General features: G+C 40.0%; 1 long non-coding RNA gene across 5 annotated transcripts in view; it reads left to right on the top strand.

Moving 5' to 3' along the window:
• Window positions 1–17,674, top strand: part of LOC131583640 (uncharacterized) — a 71,167-nt gene extending 53,493 nt beyond the window's left edge. For 2 of the 5 annotated variants that reach the window (XR_009278549.1, XR_009278548.1), the window contains 2 exons: window positions 11,652–11,765; window positions 13,526–17,673. This is a non-coding gene — a long non-coding RNA (uncharacterized LOC131583640). Of the gene's footprint in view, window positions 1–8,693; window positions 8,760–11,651; window positions 11,766–13,525 lie in introns of all 5 variants that reach the window. The other 3 variants (XR_009278552.1, XR_009278550.1, XR_009278551.1) reach the window with 3 other exon arrangements.
• Window positions 17,675–21,056: the final 3,382 nt, after the last annotated feature.

Below are 21,056 nucleotides of genomic sequence, written 5' to 3'. Positions count from 1 at the left end.
GTGAAGTTTTGCAGTTGTTCCATCAGGAACAAATTGGCTCCATTTTTAAGCTTCACCCAGAGCTCTGTGTGTATCACCTACACTCATGTGCATTTCCTTAACAGCTCTTGCAGGAGTGCAATTTCCCAGTGGGTCTCTTGGGAGGTGATTTGGAGGTGAATTTGTGTTCCTGCACCTATCTGATAAATGTTTTTGCAAATATAACGTGGTTGCCATTGTTAGGCAGGCCAAAGAAGGGTGTTGATGTTGCTGAGCTTCATCCTCAAAGTTCCTGTTTCTCTCAGTTCTTTAAGAGAACCCTTGCTTTGAGCAGCTCCTGTTCCAGAGGGGTTCTTGCACATGGAGTTGGACAAGCCAGGTATTCAGGACCATAAAATATCCTAAATATGGGGCAGGATTTCAAACACTACAGAAATACATTTATTGACTAGATCCAGCAAATTCTTTGGTTCATTGGAACACTTTGGAACATCAAGCTCTGTACTCTGCAGCCAGCCAGAATAAACCAAGCAGGGCTTCAGAAAAGGAAATACACCCTGACAAGTGAAAATTACATCTCCTGCATTACTCTTCTTTAAAGCTGGAATTGTCTTTGAGTTTAGGCTTTCAGTTTGTCAAGATCACAGTTCCCTTTTTGTTCTCTGGCACTGTAACCCATTTGAGGATTCTGTCAACACCCCTTTCAAAAAATGCAGAAACCTGTTAAGATTTGTAGGAGAAAAAGAATCCATACAAGTTACTTTCTGCTCATGACTTGAAGTGCACAGCCAGAGCTCCCTCCAAGAAATGTTTCAGTGCTAGAAAAGGAAAAGCAGATCTGTTTCCATATGTTCCCTATTGAAAGTAAGTAGTGGTAAACTCTGGGGTTTATTTTTGGCCTGGTTGTGTGCTCAGGGGTTATTTTGGTTGTCCAGCACTCTGCTCTAACTGAGCAGGATGTGAGGACACATCTGAGCTCTGGCAGATTCCGAGGGACTCCACACAGCTCCTGATGGCTGCAGGTGAAGCACATTGAGTTCTCCTCCAAGATCTGCCAAGATTCATTGCAGGATCTGCTCCTCACCTTCCCCCTTTAATTTCCTGCATCGTTTCACCAGTGTTTTCTGTGGCAGAGCTGCTCTGCACATCACAGCCTCCTTTATGTTTGTTAATAAAGAGTGGCTGCTGCTCCACCAGGGTTTTTAGCAGAGCTGCTGAACACAATCTCTCCAGATTTTGCAGACACAAACTCAAGACAACTCCCAGATGTTTTCATGAGGAACCAGAACCTGTTAATGATGCGTGGGAACTTTCATTCCAGCCAGTCATTCACATGGTGCCTCCCCTTTTCTCTCCCCCTTGCCAAGAAATGTAGTTTAGGATTAAATTCTTTCTCTATTCTTTCTATTCATGTTTTCTGGCTTTTCCCAGGAACTCACCTCCAACCAAACTCCCCTGTTCCTCAAACCACCTTTGGACAAATTGTAATTTTGGTGTATAGGGTGGGGAAAAAGGAATGCTATGGTCTAAAATAAACTGAAAAGATATACACCAACACAGAAGAGCAGGTAAGAATATTTTATATAGAGCTGAGCTCTTTAAAAATAGTATAAAATATTTTAAACTATTTTAACACATGCACCAAGCTCTACAGACAAAGCTGTTGGAATATTGAGACCCTACAGAGATCCTAAAAGGATTTGCATTCAAACTGATTTTAACCGAGTTAACTCCTAATTGAATTTGGTTTTCTCTTTTAAATTCTCAACTATGAAACAAAAATTTTAAAAATATGCCTGTTGTTATGTCTTAGAAGCCCTGAAAATATCCCCAGAGGTCACCAGAGATTTTCAATGTGAACATAATTATTGGTAATTTAAGCATGTGCCCTACAAGACCATAAGGGGAAGGTATAAATAGGATAATTAATGAAAAAAGTCCATTCTTAACCAGCAGAACAGAAAACTTTCAGTAGTGTAGAGATGGCAGGAAAAACTCTTATAACAGAAGCATCTTCAGTGCTGGCTGGGAATGGGATGCATTTCAGTCTTTGCATTTTCTTTAAGAAACAAAAAAATCTGTTTGAAAACTCCATTGCAGCCCCTTTATTGCTGTTCTTGGCTTTATCTCTGAGACATTCAAAGTAGTTTTACACAACAGTTAATTGGATCTTTGGGGGAGATGAGCAGAATTTCCACTTCTCAGCAAAACCAAGTGGCTGTAAGTCAAGGCTATCCTAGATCACTGTAACAATATCAGCCATGGGAATTTCACCCTGAAGAATCAGACCTTTGTGAACCTTTCTCTCGTGGCTGTCCCGTGTTTGTACATTTTGCTGGTGAAAAGCACCTGGAGGGAATGTGAGACAGTGTTTTGTGGGGCAGAAACAGGGCTGGAAATACCCTCACTATCGGTGGAAGTGAAAAGATGAATGAGAATTCAGATTAGAGAACGGACTTGCTGAAGTCACTGTAAATACGGCTGATAAAAGTAGAAGAAAGTGGATGTAAACATTAGTGAGCTCCAGCAGATTATTGATTTCTCTTGAGTGGTTTGACAGATAAAATGGTAAAGCAAAATGTTCAACTTCAAATGCATCACTTGAAGAAAATAGGAGAATGTGGCAGGAAAGGAAGGAGATGATGAATGTTACTTTGTTAGAGAGGAGAAAATGCAATTGTTCTGCATGAGGTGTTCATCACTTTCCTTTTTCTGTTCTACAGCATTTGATAAACGTCCATTTAGCTGTAGCAGACAAAAATCATGTTTAAAGTCTTGGTTCATGGGTCATCTTTCAAAGCATTACATCCTAATGATATTAACTTTGTCTGGCTCTGTACAGCAGTTTAATGTCTGAGGCTTCCAGCAGTTCTCAGGAGAAGGCAGCGAGGATTTCACTCTGAACAGGGAGGGTGTGATGCATCTGCATTCCCATCAGGGCTGAACCATTCTGGAGGAATTCCACTGGAGGAATTAGAGGAGAAACCCATCCCACCAAACACATCTCTTCAGAATAAGAGTGGAACTGCCCTTGGAGGGTTTCTGGGAGCGTTATTGGGAGGGAAGGGAGGACAGCAGACGTGTTTTATGGTGCTGAGTCATGGGCAGGTGTTTTCAGCTGGAAAAAGGAAGGGAGCAAGCAGAAATGCTGCATGTAGATTTTTTGGCTTTAAGAAAATGCAATCTTGCTGATTTATAAAGAATTTGCCAGTTTTGTTCCTTAAAAATATTGGTGAAAAATGAGGTGCAGATGGGAAGTGGAGAAAGGCTTTTTCTGGGAGATGCCAACCTTCACCCAGCCCTACAAAATGCTCAGTTAGTCTGATTCCATTCTGCAGTCTCTAACACACATTTATATGCACAGCACCATCCAGCAAAGTTTTTCCTGGTTTCTGAGTTAAATTACCATAGCAGATTTCCATGTGCTTTTGGGAGGTGACAGAGACAGCAGTTCTGTTCTCAAGGCAGGTTTTGTGAGAGCTCTTTACTATTTATTACATCTATTCCCAGTGGAAGATTGCAATTACTATCCCACTTCCAACAACTCTTTACCCGAATCCTGACAGCTCTTAATTATGTGTGAAAGAAGAAGTTACATGCAGAGAAATTTCTCAGAGAGAATTACCTGTGAGATGCATTCCAGCTTAGAACTTCTGCAGCAGGGCCATTTGTCTTCTGCTTCTCATTTGCTTCTCGTGGTTTCAGGAGCTGGGAGACTCTGCCTGACTTTTGATACCAGAATTTGAATTGGGATGGAATTTCTGCTGCTGCTTTCCTGATGCTTCTCTCCCTTTTTTTTTTCCCCTTTTCTGTTAGTCAGATTTGGTTCTGTGTTTCTTTCTTCAAAAGAGCCTCTTGCAGTCTGCTGCTGAGTGTACTGCTCAAGGAAACACAAAGAAATAAGTAACAGGCTTTCAAATTCCTGATCAAGTTTAATGTTAAATCTTATTATTCAGCTGCATAACTTTATTACCCTTCAGTTATAAATGTTTTATTTTCTGTTTAAGTATTCATTAGCAAAAATATATTAATGTCTCTGCTCAGAGAAATGCACCACAATGGCAGTCGTGTTGGAGTTGATTTCCAAATTAATTTCAAGCCTACAGGAGCTGGCATTTGAAAAATGTCCTATTCCAAGTCATACTAAATCCAAGATTTTAAATGATGCCCAGCTTCCAGGCCATGTTAATGTGTAAAAATAACTGAGCCAGGACAGCTGTACAGTTTCCTGGTCCAGAGTAGGTGCAGGGTGCTGGCAGCTCTGCCATTTAATGCAGGAGAAATCTGTAGCCACACAAAAGCAAGGAAATTCCAGACTTCTAGAAACATCTAGTTGGGCTGTTGTGTAAAGGTTTTGATGCATGATCCATCTTATGAGGTTTCTGTCTCTGTGGCTTTATTGCATTGATATTTCCAGAGAAACTCTTTTCCCTAAAAACTTCCAGGAAGCTCTCAACGTTTTACCACAATTAAATTGCATTTACGATGGGTTATAATTTCCTGCCCATCAGTCTCTCATCACAGAGGTTATTCAATTATGGATGGCCACTCTGTGTTTTTATAATTCTTTCTGAATTTATATTTCAGCATGAAGCTTGAGATGGCTTGAGCTAGACCTCGTTTATTAAAGGCAACCTTAACAGCACAGGGAATGTTAAATTATGAAATGCAAAGAGTTCCAGGAAAGAGATGATCATTGGGGATTGGGGCAGTAACTTGATTTTGTCGATTGGCTGCCATTGATGGCTTCAGCACTCCCTAATCAATGTGCTGCAGGAAACAACTTCATGTGTGACTGTAGTTTATCTTTGTTTTCTTTTCCTGCTATTAAACCATCAATAGAATTGTCAATAAAGGAGCTGGCCACTTGTTGGAAAGCTCCCATCTATAGTATAGATAGCAGAGAATGTTCCAGAACAAAGCCACTGGTCTCCCAGCAGTGCTAAAAGCGGAATTTCAGAAAGGCAGGTGAGCTTTTGTGCTCTGCAGCTCCTCCACAGCAGGGCTAGGCTTTACAGGGACAAGGTCACCCTGCTGCCCTCGGTGGAAGGGGAGTGCCCATCTGCTGGGGGATGAGAATTACAGGGCTTTTATTCCTGCCTAATTAGCAATATTACTTTCTATTTTGCACATCCCTCTGCCTGTGTTGGGAAGAAGTCTGCAGGGAGCTCATTATGTTCCCAGCCTTGTAGTTCCAGGCTTGCAAAGCTGTACCTTCAGGGGGGTGGGAGGTGCATGCACTTGAAGGAATTCCTTATCCAGACTGAAACACGGCTGAAAACTTGTAGGAACTCGGTAGGATGTCTCCTGTGGGGCGTGCTGTCTCCTGCTCTGCGTGTTCCTGCAGAGAAGCTGTCCAGATGAATCTTCTTGGCATATTTTCACCTTGAGATAATGGCTGAGGGCAGAATTTTGGCTTGGATGTCATCTGGTAATGAGTCTCTAACCACTGAATGGGTTTGGGGAGAAAAAGGAGACAATGAAACCTTGCTTATCCCCTCCTTGGCGTGGTTTTTCAGAGCCCAGTGTGGTTCCATTTTCCATCAGGACAGTTTAACGTGAGGGTTTCTTATTTTTCCTCCCCTCCTTGGTGGAGTGTGGGTGAGCCTTGAGAGGATCCCATTCCCAGCACTCCAAGCAAGACAGGGAGTTTTCAAAGGAAGGATTCCATTTCAATGTAGGGCAGGAGCTTATGAAACCCTTCTGAGGACAATAACATGAACATTTCTTGTGAGAGTGGCTGTCTGCCTCCAAACCCACTTTTTTCTGAGCTCTTCTTCTCAAGGCTCCATCCCTAAACCAGGGAAGATGGCCCAAGGTACCTCATGGAATTATTTTGTGTAAGCAAGATAAACAGTTTAAACTGGAGGAAGTATTGTGCCATTATTTCCTGGCTACTGTGGAACTGTGCCAGAAGCTGCTCCTTGAAAATTCTGTTCATCTTTACCCAGTGGGGATGTCACTGTGTGAAGTCCCAATTGCTCAAGTTGATCAGCACTTTAAAGAGAATTATTAGTCAGAGCCTTATAAAAAGATGCAATGCTTTCCCCTGTGGGTGAACTTCACCTTTCTCACTCTCACTACCACCAGATAAATGATTTATACATTTATTTAGGATGTGTAAAACCATCTGTGGGTACACACTACACCCCGTTATCCTGTGGAAAAAGTCTAATTTAAGTGATCACAGACATAAAATGGTGTTGTCAACATAACTTTCACTGGAATACAAATACAGACCCCAGAATAACCCAGAATAAAAAGGGCAGTTCCATTTAACACAACCTAGCTTGCAAAAGAATAGTTTTGAACAGTTACATTTGAAATATTGCCATTAATATATCATAATTTTAGGAGGGTAAATGACATCTGCAGCCCTGATGGCTGTCTGGTAGGAAGTCAGATGGTTGATAAGGAAAATAAAAACAGCAGGAGACAATTAGCCCATGCTGTCCCTTGGACTACCTGCATACCCCAAGACTGAAAAGTTCACTAATCAGATATTTCATATATATATATATATATATATGCTCCTGGAAGATGCTTATTGTGCTTTAGGAGAGAAAAATGAAAATTTATTCACATAATAAAATAATTGTCACAAATCTGTTTTGTCTGCTCACAAATAATTTGATTTGGGGCTGATCAGCCTTGGTGTTTCTGGTTTTATTAATGTGAAAAGCTTCTGTGGGGTGTAGAACAGTTTGGGAAGCTGGTGAGAAATATGCTGTCACACGATGCCTGAATTATTATGCAGATAAAATTTACCAACTTCCCTCCTCCAGTTTATCCTGTTTGGAAAGATCCATGAGAAATAAATGGCTGGTTTTAGTGGAAGTAAGTGCTACTTCATCTGGAATAAGCATCCTGTCATGTCAAGATTTACAGCAGTAGCCATTCTCCACTGCTCCTGCTCAGCCTTTTTCACTCTGCTTCTTCTCTGCTTTAATTGCATTTTGGAGCCTTTCTCATTTGCCTACCAGCTGGGTTTTTTGTTTGTTTGTTGGGTCTTTTTTTTTCCCCAGATAATCTGGAAGGTAAAGAATGACCAGGCAGAACTCAAATGCCATTTTGTTATGCTTAATAGCTGATTAAAAAGGAGCTGGCCCCTCTCTGGTGCTCACGCTCAAATGCTCTCTCTGGGGTGTTTGAAATTGAGTCATAATTGCTGATGCCAAAAGCTGTCAGTACAAGGGGATAGGAAGCAGTCAGCTCCTCTTAGTGTTATATAAAGTTGTCATTTTGGAAGAATGAGCAATGATAAAGAACTGTGGCAGTGCTTTTTGCCCATTTTCACAGCAAACCACGCTGTTCGTGCTCCTTGTGTTGGTCTCTTTTCTAATAAATTAATTTTCTCCTGGAGGGAAAGAATTCAAAACAAAGCAACAGGAATTTAGGGGAAATAAGGCTGCATTTTTTTTGAAATATTGCTATCAAACATGCTTGTTCCTGCATGCAATATAATAATGTATAAAAAGATTTAAGATTTTCATGTACAACATGAAATTGAATGTATTTTTTTTATCGTGGCAGGCATACTAGCAGCATCCAGCTGTACATTTAAAAAAAGAATATTCTATAAAACATTCTTAGCTCTGTATGTAACACATACATTTACAACACAAATGCTGAATTCCCTAATCATGTGTGATTTAGGGAGCAATATAAGGCATATTAATATTTATGTGTTTGAAATCTTAGCAGAGGATGCTCAGACTGGTTTCTGCAGTTGATGTTTTCAAGTGGACAACAGCCTGCCTACTCTGCCTGCTCATTTCTCTGCTTCCTCATTAACATTCAAATTACATGCAGGATTTATTATTAATGAAAATGGACATTGTACAATCCAGCTCTGCTTTTCAGTGAGCAGTAATTTGCTCTTGGCTCTCTGTAACCTACAAGGTGATGAAATTCTTGTGAAATTCTGCATTTCCTTTCTGTGGCTGGAGTCAGCCTGCAGAGTCCCAGCACCTGTGGCACCATGTGCTCGTGTTTGCTGAGTCAATGTTCCAGATTTCTGATTCACCTCTTCCAGGGAGGGGATTTCAGCTTTTCTGAGGCTGTTCTGCACCCAGTGGCTGTTTCCTCACCCAGCCACTCACTGGTTTGTGAATCATGCTTTGAATATTTCCCAGTGGATATTCAAATATTTTTTAATATTTCAAATACCTGTGCCCATTAACCAGCCATAACTTCCCTGGGCTCCTCCTGTGCCTCCCAGGGCTGTTACTCCTCTGTTGTTATCTGGCTGCAGCTCTCAGATCCAGAGACATCAGGGTATGAAAATATGTTCAGCTGATGCACCAGCAGAAATTCACCTGACTGCAGGCTCTGTACATCTGCCTTATAAATTCCTCTTGTCTTTATAAAACACTGAGCAAAACTAAAAAATGGCCAAATTCTTCTGCAAGGTAAGAAATGCTAAAGCAGAGAGGAGGGAGGCTCAGAGAGAAAACATTGGATGCATTTGTTTACAGGAGCTGAGACTTTGTGAATTTAATAGGAGCACAAAGGCGAGTGTGTTCTTAGAGATGGCAAATTCTCAATATGGGAATTATTATTCATTATCTGCACATCACAGCAAACCAGGAGTAACTGCATCCAAAGGGCCAGACTTTCAGCTGTGGGCTGGTCCTGTGTCTGTCAAGTAGCATAAATAATATTTAAATGATTTTTTTTTTTTTTTGTGGAATTTTGTTTGGTTTTTTTCCCAGATAAGCAAAATGATGGAGACTGTCCACCACAAATTAGCTCCTTCTTTCAACTTTGTAAGAGGCCAGGTAATGTTTGATAATTTGAAATTTAGATTTTGTGTCTGGGAAAATCACGAGTTTGGAAGCAGAAGAGACTGGTTTCTGTATCATTAACCCCATTCCAAACATCCTTAGCTACAATTAGATCAGACATAAGAAATTAATTGTCCTTGGCATGGGAGCTTTGACATATTCCGTGGTTTTGGAGATAAAGCAACGAAAATCTGGAAAATTTCATGGCCTTGCTCTGTAGTACCTGAGAGGAGATGGATGTTGGCATAACAATATTTTATCTCAGTTGTACTTATAAATCTAGTTTGGCTGGATGCTGTGTGATTTCCCCAGGAGAGGGCCTTGCTCTTCTCAGTACTTTGAATTCCACAGAAACATTTCCCAAGACTTTTCTAAGGCCAAGGTTTTCTTTTGTTTGTCCTGGGCTTTTGCTGTTTCCTTTAGCTGCCTGTAGCTCATTTAATGCAAGGAAATTGGCTCCAGCCCTAAACCCACCGCTGCAAACTTACATTTCCATAATTCTAACTCCATTTCTTCTATTTCCTTGCTGGTGCCACAGCCCCTCTCCCCCAGCAGCCCGAGGGGATGATCCTGGAAGGAAAATCCAGGGATAAACTGAGCTCCAGCCCTGCCTTTTCCATCTCTGCCCATCAGCTCGGTGTCTCAGCCTGCCTGGGGCATGGAAATCCAAAATCCAGAATACTCTGAGTGCCCTGGGGCTTCTGAGAAAGGGAAAAGGAAAAAGCTGTTCACAGAAAGGGAAAAATCACACACTGTTCACATGGGCCAGGGGTGAAGGTCATGGAGGAAAAGGCTCCCTGGTTTTCCAGTCTTTCTGCAGAAGAAATGCCACATCTGGGTATTTCATTCCATTGTTCCATCTGTCATATTTCAGATTTAACTTGATGCATTTGTATCTGACTTCATTTTTCATGTTTAGCTTGATTTAAAGATTTTGGAGGAAAAATATCTTCCAAGGCATATCTGGATTTTTGTTTGTTTTTCCAAGTTGGCTTCTGGTTTTGATTAATCTTCTGAGCAACAATATTCTGTTTTTCACTGTGCACACACTGTACACATGATTTAAAATCCTGAATCTGAGATGTTAATATTCAAAGCCAGACTTGTGTTACTGTGTTTATGACATAAAAATACTTTCAATATGTTTGTACCAGTATCTGATTTTTAAATTACCTCTGTTTTTGCAGGGGAAAAATATATATAAAATAAATATTTTTTTTTGTACTTCTATATTTAGCAATAATGATTATGTGCTTATTTATATTCATGGATACTATATAAAGTTATTATTATTGCTTTATGAAAAAACAAGTATTTTTTTATTTTGTAAGAGCCAACTTTATTTAATGCTCCCTTCTTTAGGGGATAAGGGTAACTAAGATGGGAAGTTTTAAAAACAGGGGCTCTGGTGCTGTAACTTGTGCAATTTCAACTTCTGAAGGTCAAATAATGTTTTTTTTTTTTTCAGAATTACAGCCACGTGTTTGGTTCCCATCTCTTCATGAACATTCTAGGGCTGAAATCTTTAGTTTTGGGCAAAAGGGAAATGAACTTTTTTTCCCTTTATCCTGTGAGAATATTTGATGATGCCTCTCCAAAACACACATGCTTGAGGTTAAACTGAGGTCACTCCTCTCTCTTCTTGCTCTGATCTGAGTGGGTGTTTCTTAGCAGTTTATTTGCCTACAAATAAATATTTGGTGGTGCTGGGCTTTGGTGGAGCTCTCCCTGAATTCAAAAGAGAGCAGCAGGATAAACTCAAAAAGAAGGGAAAACTATTTTTCTTTCTGTTGAGAAAACACCTGCATGTCATTTGTGGGCCAGTGGAAATCAAGGTGTGATGTGACTTCCACAAAACAACATTTCAGAAACAGAATTCAAGGAGGAAATTCATGCAGTCATTTGATGCCACAGAGAATTCTCTCTTTAAAAACTGAGAGTTTTTATCTCTGAGGGCTCTTCCTCTTTGCTCTGGCAATAGCAGAGGTAATGCAATATCTGAAGTTCATTTGAGCCTGGAATTCAGAGGTGAGTCCAGCTCTCAGCTCATCAGATGTTGTGATTCAATGGCATTTCTTGGGGTTTGATTGCTCTGCTCTCACCTGGCAGCAGCTGAGCACTGCTCACAAGGAATAGAAATTCTACCTCTATTTCTTTACATTTTTCACTTGGCTTATTAATGTGTTTTCCCCTCACTCATCTAATTCTTTTCTTCGTAAGAAGTTGGACAAAATTCTAAGCTAAGACTTTGTTTTTTCCTTTTTTTGTAGCTGTTTCTTTTTGGCTTGCATGAAAATAATTTTCTTAATAATGCCACAATGCAGAGCACTTGTACAAATTAGCCTGAGAGAGATGTGTTGAAATCATTGTGAGACTCTTGCATTATTTACATCGTGACATTCTGTCAGTGTACTAATGCTCAAAACTGTTTATATTCCTGGATTTAACAAATATGTAAATAAGGTGCACATTTCCCTAGGAATGCAAATGTCTCTGAGGAAAGACAAACTTCAGAACAAACAAACAAAAGCAGAGGAAATGTTAAATAGCTTGTGAGAAAGTGGGGATAGAAAGGAAGTGGACTGGAGATGCTGGGATGTAATCCTTGCAGCCCTGGGATTGTTTAATCAGCCCATCTTGAGGCTCTGACAGATCAATTGTTTCTTAGCAGGGACAGAGCTGGGGAAGGATGGCAGCCAGGCTGAGTTTTCCCATAAGAAGGCAAGAAAATCTCTGGTTTTGCTCTTTGTGGCAATCCAGAGAGCTGAGAGGATTGAATTCCAGGGTCTGTGTTCATTAACTCAGGCACAAAACCACAGCAAAGGGCCCTGGCTGCCCAAAACACTTGTTTGTGTTGCAATAATTAAAATAGCTGTTTGATTTCAGGGCAGAACGGGAATAGCATGGTGGTGAATTGGGTTTAAGTATTATAGAAGGATTTGAATGTCCTTCAGAGAAGCATTCAGCTCAGATTTCACGTCAGAACTCTGCCCTTGTTTGGTGAGGATGACTGATATCTTCAAATCACAATGCTCTGGACAGAGTTTGTGCACGGTGGGAATGGTTTTTATTGTGCTATGTTTGTGCTATGCTTGTTATTATGCACTGCTCACTGAAAACTTTATCTGCCATTACAAGCTGAATTCCTTTCTGAAGAGCAATTAAACAAAATTTGCTTACTAAAATAAGACATCATTTATTTCAAGCTGGCTTCTATTTTGAATTTTGATGGCTTCCTGCTAAATATGCAAGCTTTCTTTTCTGTGAAATTAGCTCAGTATCTAAAAATCTGAGTTCCTTGGTATTTTGGTTTTTATTTTGTAGCTTCAGCCCCCAAAGTTCTGGTAAGAATTATATTTCCCAATTATCAGCCATCTTTAAGAAGGTCATTATGGTAGAATTAGTCTGACTTCTCAAAGATCTATGAATTATGGATAGTGCATGAGTAATAAATGGGGTAAAATATTTTAATTAACATTCCTCAGTAATCCTTTAGCTGCATCTTGTATGTAACTATTGCCTTCTCTAATTCCAGGCTTTTAACCAAAGAAATGTGCTGTGTGTCTGTTAGAGTGGGAATTGTATGTGTAGTTGGATTCTGGGCTGTGACAGCAGCACATTCCTGATGCTCCTGTCTCGTTTGTCACTGCAGATCTGCTCTGGCTTTAGCACAGCCTGGTTTGTTTGTGCTGGCAGAGCTGATGGGGAGGGATCATTAGAAGCAGAGCAAAACCACCTCGAGAAATGCTGAACTTCCCAGGTTCTGCTGAATCTGGATCTGGATTTTGGAGGCTGGGGAAATCACCTGAGCAAAATCCTTCCCTGATCAGATCTGCCCCCAGGTTGTCCCCACACCCCAGTGGAGTCCCCAGCCAGGACTGGCAGGGTGACAATTCCTCGGGACGAGGATGAGGGTGAGGAAGGCTCTGCTGGTAACGCTGACCTCTCTTCCCCCACCATAAAGGTGGAGCAAAGGTGTACAGCAAGAGCAGCCAGCACACAATTTATTTCTCTTTCTTTCTGGGCACTGCACATGCAGCTCTCTCCTCTCCCTCTGCTGTAACTCCGTGTAGGAGGTGCTGGTTTTGTGCTGAGTGAACCCTGAACCTCCTCCCTGGAGGAGTGAGGAGGCCGTAATTACTGCAAGCTGCTGGGCAGAGAAAACCTCATATTCACCAAACCCTCGCTAGCAGCTGGGCTAGAATCTGATTAAATTGATACCTCTGATACCTCTAATTAATGCCTTGGCTGGGTCTCCAATAGAGCAAGAGTTCAGTGACTTTCTTAAAAATTATTCTTCACTCTGTGCACATTAAATTGACTTTTAAGTAGTGTGCAGTTGTTGTCAGCTGAAATGCTGCTCAGAAATCTGAACTGGCAGGTGCCCTTAAGTCTGGTTGATTTGGATTAATGTTTTAAATACTCCCAAAAATTATATTTACAGTGCATAAAAAGAACCTTAAAATGTAACTGTGAGACCGAATGTTGTTTAAGGACTCAGACCCTCCAGTTGAGTATTTAGTTTTTTACTCTAATTTTGTAGAAAAATGTGAGGAAAAAAAAGATATCTGACAAATTAGCAGATAAATGCACTAATAGTTTATGGTAATAAACTTGTCTAGGGAGCAAGCAGAGTTTATCCAGACTTTCTTTGGGATTTGCAATTTTACCAAAAAGAAGCTTCCATGTCAAGAGGTTTTTTTTAAAATTGTTTTAGTATGAATATTCTTCACCATTTGTGTTCTCTTCTTTTATTCCAGCTGCTCATTGTGAATATAAAATACATCAAAGTAACCAAAATGGAAGATTTGAAATGAAGAATTCAGGAAAGAAAAACATGACAACTTTATTAAACAGTCTGCCATTGCATAATCTTTGAAAAAATCTTCAACATGATATGTTTGTTAATTTTAATTTGAAATATTATATTTTTTTCACCAAGATTTCTTATCAGTTGATTCTTTGTGCCAGAAGTCCAAGTGAATTGTAAGATATGGATTTTAAAACTATAGGAGTCAAGAAGAGATGAGCATCTTTGTTCCTGTTTGGGATGATTTCAGTGTATTTTTCTAAACAGAAAGATCTATTTGAATTTAAATTATTTGATCCTCTTTCCTTTTTTATCTTCTTCCTTGTTTTTTAGGCTTTGTGGGAAAAAATAGCTCTGTTCTTTGCAAGGACAGTGGAAATGAGGTTTATTTAATTTGTGAGTTTGTTGCTCTCTTTTTTGAGATCTAATCCTGACAACATTAGCCTGGCTGACTTTTCACATTTAAAAGTTTTCTGAGAGAGTGGAGACAAGAAATTCTGTGTGAGAGCAAGGACTGCAGCTTGATTTCCTTATGAAATAATGAGGATTTCTTTTACTAAATACTTCCTGCCAGAAAGATTTGAAGAGGTATTTAGCAGCAGCAAATATCAGCTGTGGATTTCAGTTCTGCAGGTTTAAAAAAGCCTAAAAAGTGAAGGTTCAGCCTGGAGGGTGAATGGGCAATAATTGGTCCAGAGCACTGAGGGGCTGAAGGAGGCTCTGCTGGTTGGGATTTGATGGTTATCAGCTTGTTGGAGTTTTTTGGGATGTTCTGATGCTTTGTGTGTGTTTGTGCTTCTCCCTGCACTGGGGATGGTTTCTGCTCCATCCCGGTGCTCCCTGTCAGCCTGAGCTCTTTCACTTTCTGCTCACTTTTGAAACTTAAAGGATTTCTGAAAATCCTTCATTCCCTGAGACCAAAAGCTTCTGTAAACCTGGGTAAGGCAGCTGCACTGGAGGTGTTTGAGGTGATATTGGCTGACAATTTACCTCCCAGATTTTTCTTGCCCTGCAGTGCCTCAGCAGTGACTAAAGCAATGCTACAAATTTGATCAGTATTCTTATTTTTCACCCCCTCTGTCTTACCCCTGCTGCTTTACCCTTGATTCAGTTCTCCTCTGTCCAATTCTTTTTAAGAAGTAGTGGCTGTTTTCTGATCCTGCTGATCCCAAGTGGTTTCAAATTCACTTTTTTTTTTTTTTTAAGAGTCATTTCTCCATGTTTAAATAGAAATCAGCATGAAGAAGGCGGCAGTGCTTCAACAGGGATTGAGCTGAATATATTTCCTTCTGAGCTCAATTAGCTCGTGCTCTTTAATTTGACTTGGAGCTATGATTACAATAACTGCAAAAAAAACCCCAAATTCCAACATTTTGTGTGGCCCTGAACCACAGTTAGGCTTCAAAAAATGTGGCTTTAGGTCGATAAAACGAATTGTGGAGCTGTTCCCAATTTGGACATTCCTGTCTTATTTCAAATGGTCTCTTGGGCTTGTGTGTGCTGTAAAAGAGAGCTCCTGGGGGTGGTTTATTGGCAATAAACCACACTGTCAATGCACTCTGAGGCTGCCTTTGCTCTGTCCCAGGTCCCTGCGCCGACTGAGCCGCGGTGGAGCTGGGCTGGGCTGCTGTGCCCATGGAGAAAACCCAGGGAGAGCTTTCCCAGCTTTCATTTGGGAGGCAAAGCAGAAAAATCCTGTGTGTTCATCTCAGCTGCTCCTGTGAGAGCAAAATAATCTCAGAGAATCAAAGAGGAATCAGAGCAGGCATCCTACTGCTCGCCCACCTCGTGCCTATCTGTCAGTCTGTGTGAGGAGAGGAATAATGGATGAAGAGTGTCTCCTCTGAAAAATATTTATGACATGCTCATTCCAGCTTGTTTCCTTGCTTTATTTCATTTTGGTATTGAAAGAAAAGGCTGACATTATTCCTCTGTGGCTGATGTCTTTAGGAATATTCAGGGTAGTCCCACTGATTCAAGATTTTCTTATTAATACCAAAAGTAATCGACATGGAATTGCCAAAACAAACCCAAACCTTTCTGTTTTGGCTGCAAAAATGCAGAATAAACATCTTCTATCTGTCCTAAGCACAGGATGGGTTAATCTCTCATGAAGTAATCATTATCTTGCAAATGTGACAGAGCTCAGGGGAAATGAGGAATAAAATAAATACCATGCTGTTATTTTTCTTTATTATTGGAAGACATTCCACGCTGTCAATGCATGCAGAGAATGTTGGACAAGTGTTTAAAGAGATTAAGCTGCTGTTTGGGAAGGATTTTCAGAGAAAGCTGGAGAAGCTATTACACAGTGTGCTACTTCATGTTTTAGAAGGTTATAAAAACTTACAGAATAGGTAACAAGATCGAATAAACAAATACTTTTATGCCTGCTGAACTGCGGGGGTGTTTGCCTAAATAAGAGAGACATAAGCTTTTCATTTTTAATACAAGTAAAATTCCTTTCAAGTACCACTTTGTATGACATAACAACTGCAGATCATAGAAAAATATGGCTGAAAGAAATTTTCAGCATTTTTTTTCCAGTTTACTGCTCACCCATAAGAAAAGATGAACTAAACTATTTGTGATTAATATTTACTCTGTTTTCTAAATATCCTTTTTTAGCTCCAGCTCCCCATGTTTCTTTCTCCCCTTTTTTTTCCTCTTTTGAATTAAACTTTAAACCAGTTCACTGTACCTTTTTACAAATATGTGATGATTTGAACAATAAAAGGGAAATTCATGAGGACCTTAGGGAACTTTGCAAGGTAAGTCATGTATACAGTAAGAGTTTGACTTTTTAAACTCTGTCTTAAGGGGAATTTAGGGAGAAGAAGAAATGACTGCTGGAAATGTCTAATATTTTATGCTTAACACTCTTTTGCTACAAATAAATGAAGATCTCTGGCTGTGTGTAGCATCTGTCTTTGAATAGGGCCAGACACTGAAAAGTTTTATAAAATGAGTCTCCTTTGATTCTAGAAGAAAATAGGAATTGTGGACAAACCCATTATGCTTTTGGTATCTCTCCCCATTTCCACCTCTTGTCCCCAGTCATTTGGGAAAATGGTGCAATTTGTACCTGATAATTTGGTGAATGGTGAATTTTGGAGCTTGATAATATTAAAGAATTGTCTTAAGAAAATGCTGTCTGTGCCCATCATTTGGGGTCTGTTTGAGGAGCCGTGTGATGGGTGAGTCAGAAATTCCATCCCAGCCACAGAAAATCAGTGGAGACAGGAGGAGCAGGTGGGAATGGGATTTGGAAATGTTGGATTTAAAGCCAATGTCCTGTTGAACTGAAATGGACTCTGGGGGTGTCTGAAAAATATCCCTGACGTGAGGAATAAATCAACAGAGCAATACTGCTTTAAATACTCGTGTCTGAAAGCAAAACTCCTCCAGTGTTGGCACGAAAAGGGAGCATTTCCTGATGGAGGGGGTTTCTCTGGTTGTTGGCAATTACCCTGTAGTGACTTGTGCCCATCAGCACTGGGGGAGTTAAATGGAGAGCAGTGAGCACTGGGAAGAGCCGTGGAGCCCCAGGTTTGTCACAGCATCACAGAATGTCATGGTGGGCTTTGATATCAGAAAGAGCCACAGAGATAAGCAGGATAACGTTACTGTGTCAGGATAGCGGGACAATAAATGCATAACAGCTGTTATTAGACACTGGAAACACAAAATAAATCTGTTTCCAAGAGCACTGTTGTGAATGAGAAAGGAGAGAGAGAGAATTATCCCTGGCTGGTGGCTTTTAGCATAGCAGGGTAAGCTGCTTTCCTCCTCTGTGCTGTTTCTCAGGAGTTCTCCAGAAAAGGGACTCTTACACAGAGATTGTTAGCTTGGCAGGAAAAGTCAGGTGTCCAATTTTTGTTAAGTGTGTTTTTACTCAAGATTCTGTACACTGTATTTATGGCAAATAAACCAGTACTTACAGCAGGTTTGCACAGTGTTTGATCCTGATAAAAATGTTGGATTTTCCCAGTGTTTTGGAAACTCCAGAAAACTGGAGGGAAAAGGGCCCCCAAGTTACTTATGTACTTCTGTTGGTCTATTTGTAATTTTTTTACTACTTTTTAATTAGCATCTGTATGTTCTGATATTCAGTTACTGCACTGCTGCTCTTGATCCACTGGCCTCTCTCATTTCCAGAAGCTGGATGGATGAACTTGGAACAACCTCTGAAGTGATTACCCTGGCAAGAACAGCGAGTTCCTCGCGAGGAGGCATTAAAATCAGTTCATGTGATGCACACTTTTGGGTTCCCACTTCCCACAGGAACACATCAGAAGACAAGGTACCTTATTAACTTAACCAAGCACAAAATTGTCTTACAATTTTTCCATTCATTCAAACGGGACATGAATATTTTGTTTCCTAATCAGCACAATTACCCCGGAGCTCACGTTGCAATGTGTCACTACAATGACAGCTCCCCCTGAGTGACAACTCCTATCTGTAGGGAGAAATGACAGGATTTGTAAACCAAGGTTGTTTAAAGAAAAGACTCAGTTCCTGAGTGACTATTTCACAGTTAACCATTGCTGCATTTTGCAATGCACCTTGAATATACCGAATTTAAAACTGCTCTGCCTGGTCCTGCTGAAAGGGACTTTAATGGTGCAGAGCAGAATATTCTATTTCAGCCCCTACTAACAGAATGTTGTTGATGGCAATTAGAGGATTCTCAGACACATTGTGAAATGTGATCTGGTAAAGAAGTCAGTAGTGATGGGTGTCAGAGTTTGTAAAGCTCATCTTGGTGGCACAACTCTCTTATCATGCCTTTTGTTGTCACTTGGGCAGTTGCTGTCACCAGCCTTATTTTTTTGTGTAGCAGAAGCCACCAGTTGTTTCCCTGAATGTGCATTTGCATGCTGCTCTATTATATATTTATTGTTATATATAAAATAATTATACAACTGTTATTTCATTTATCCTTAATGGCATCTGGCTTAACAAAAAAGGAGAAATGAGTATTTTACACTCACGAGCACAGCAAAGGAGTCTTGTCTGAAGGCTGACTGGGAAGCCCTCACACGATTTTCATGCTCAGAGATCTGAATATAAATCCCTGTAAGGTTTGGTAAGCATTTTAAACACAAGTTTTGGAACTTCAGTTTGTATCTGTGCAATGCATGGGCTGTATTTATTTTCAGATCTTGGGACAAGAGATCAGCTCAGTAACGTTTGGATGGCTGCAAGCACGAGCCTCTATTTGTATTGCAGCTATAAATATATATCTAATTCTAAGAATAATATCATCCCTCCTCCCAAAATAAGAAAAATAACTGCCAACACTCTAAGTTCAGACTTTCTGAGCATTTCAAAACGTTCAGAAAGTCTGCAAACTGTCAGAAAGTTTTAAGGTGTATTACAGCAGAAATCTTGACATAAGTGTGCTGCAGACATCAAAAAGACTAATGCTGGTGTCATGCTGATTTCATTCTCCTTTTGTTGTATAAATATACACACAGTACTTTAGAAATATTGCAGGTGATCTGAAGTGGTTCATAAAACCTTGCTGGTTTGCAAATCACTCCGATATTTTAACTGCATTGCCTGGTGGTGAGTTAGTGTCTGGAGGCACCTTGCATTATATTATACCTTGCAATTGCATCTGCAAGTCGTGGATCTGCAATATTGATCCAGAAACTTGGTATTTCAGCTTGGAGAAAAAGAGCAGCTTCTGTGTAGGATCTGTGGTGTGAAATTCTGCTCGTGGTAACTTCAGCAGCTTCTCCTTTGTGTAACAAATGCTGCTGGTTTTGTCTTTCCACTGCACTTCAGTGGAAAAAGCTTTTTTTAGGCTCTTCACTTTCAGCTTTCCTTCTGAGAGTTTTCTCTAATGAATCACTCCATATCTTTTTGGTACCAAAACCCAGAGACTTTGAAAGAAGCACTGCTTCCTACAGCATACATCTAGACATTTTATTCACTATATATAGACATGGTAAATATTGGTATGTTGGCAGTTGAAGAAGGTTTCTCGGGAAAGGATGACTGAAACCAGCGATGGTTTTGAATTTCAAGTAATTAAATTATGTTCAAATAATTTCACAAACATTAAATAATCTTAAAGAATGGGAAAAAAAAAGTTTCTAATGTTCAGCAGTTAATGACCAAGAAAATTTGTTTTCAGCAGTTTAAAGGCATTTAAAATATTTCAGTATTTTACAGTGCTAATGCTTAAATTATATTAGTTAGGATAATAATAGGATATTTAACTTGTGTTTCTGTTCCTTGCATGCCTATAAGATTTCCCCCAGCCATTTGGCATGGGACAGCTGAGTGTACCTAATTATCATTCTCAAGATCCAGAAACTCATTTCTCCCCCACCTCCATGCTATATTTACCTTTCATGTGATGGGTTATAAAAACTCTTATTCTGAGGGCTCAGTAATCCTTGTTTTAGCAGGGTGGGTTCCAAATGTTCTGCAGTCTCAGAGAGTCTTGCCTGGGCGTCTGACAGAAAGCAAAGCCAAGTTGAGGTGACAGAAACTGAACATGAAACGTGTGGCAAATGGAATTTGTGATCATCCTGCTCCCAAACTCTGCTACCTGAAACTCAGCTCATTTTGATTGGTTCCTTTTTGTGCTCACTAATTAACATTTCTCCTCTGTCCTGGGATAGCTGCTCACACCTGCAGTGATTATTAGAATTATTAGAACCACTAATTATTAGATTATGCAATATTGCAATTATTAGAACCACCTTAAAGCATTTCTCAGGGTTGCTGCCATGATGAGACCAGAGACAAAACCTGTGATGAGATTCTGTATCTTCAGAGAAATGTAAAGTTGGTGTCATGTAACCCTTCTTGATGATAGATAAACCAATGTAATCGCATGAAGTAAATGTCATCACCTGTGTGACAATAAATAGCTTTTCCTGCACTAGCATGCTTTTGCACATAAAAAGCTGCCATTTTACCAGTTGTCCCTATTTTTTTTCCAAATAAATTTTATAATGGCCATAAAAGCAAAGTGTGATCTGTCTACTTAAGTGTTAGAGTGTTAACAGAGGGCTTTTCTGTGGTTCTATAGAATTGAAATCAACCCCATTGTTACCTGGAAATTTGTTTTGTAGCACTGTTACTTGACAGAAACGTTTATTTCCATTCCCTGACATATCTAAAGTCCCAATCAGGTGCACAAACATCATTAGCATGTGGGTGGCTGGAATTTCCTGCTCTTGATGCTGCTTTTGCCATGAATGTCTGAAGTGGAGCTCTGATGTGTTATCCTGGCAGACTGGGACACGAGGGTGATGGTGTGAGTGGAAATGTCACCTCTGTCCTGAAAACAGTGGTGCCAAGACAAAAGTTTCCATAGCATATCCTTGGTATAAAAAAAAAAGACAGAAAAGATCATTTAAAAAATATTAGAGCTGTTTCAGGGTTTTCTAGTAGGGATTGGAAAGTATTTCCTCTCATGCACAGGGGATAAAGATAGATATTATTGATATATAATT

This window comes from Poecile atricapillus, chromosome 12 (assembly GCF_030490865.1).
Source record: "Poecile atricapillus isolate bPoeAtr1 chromosome 12, bPoeAtr1.hap1, whole genome shotgun sequence".
Taxonomy (NCBI): Eukaryota; Metazoa; Chordata; class Aves; order Passeriformes; family Paridae; genus Poecile; species Poecile atricapillus.
Note: the sequence above shows the minus strand (reverse complement) of the source record. Positions and strands in the feature narration are given on the sequence as shown.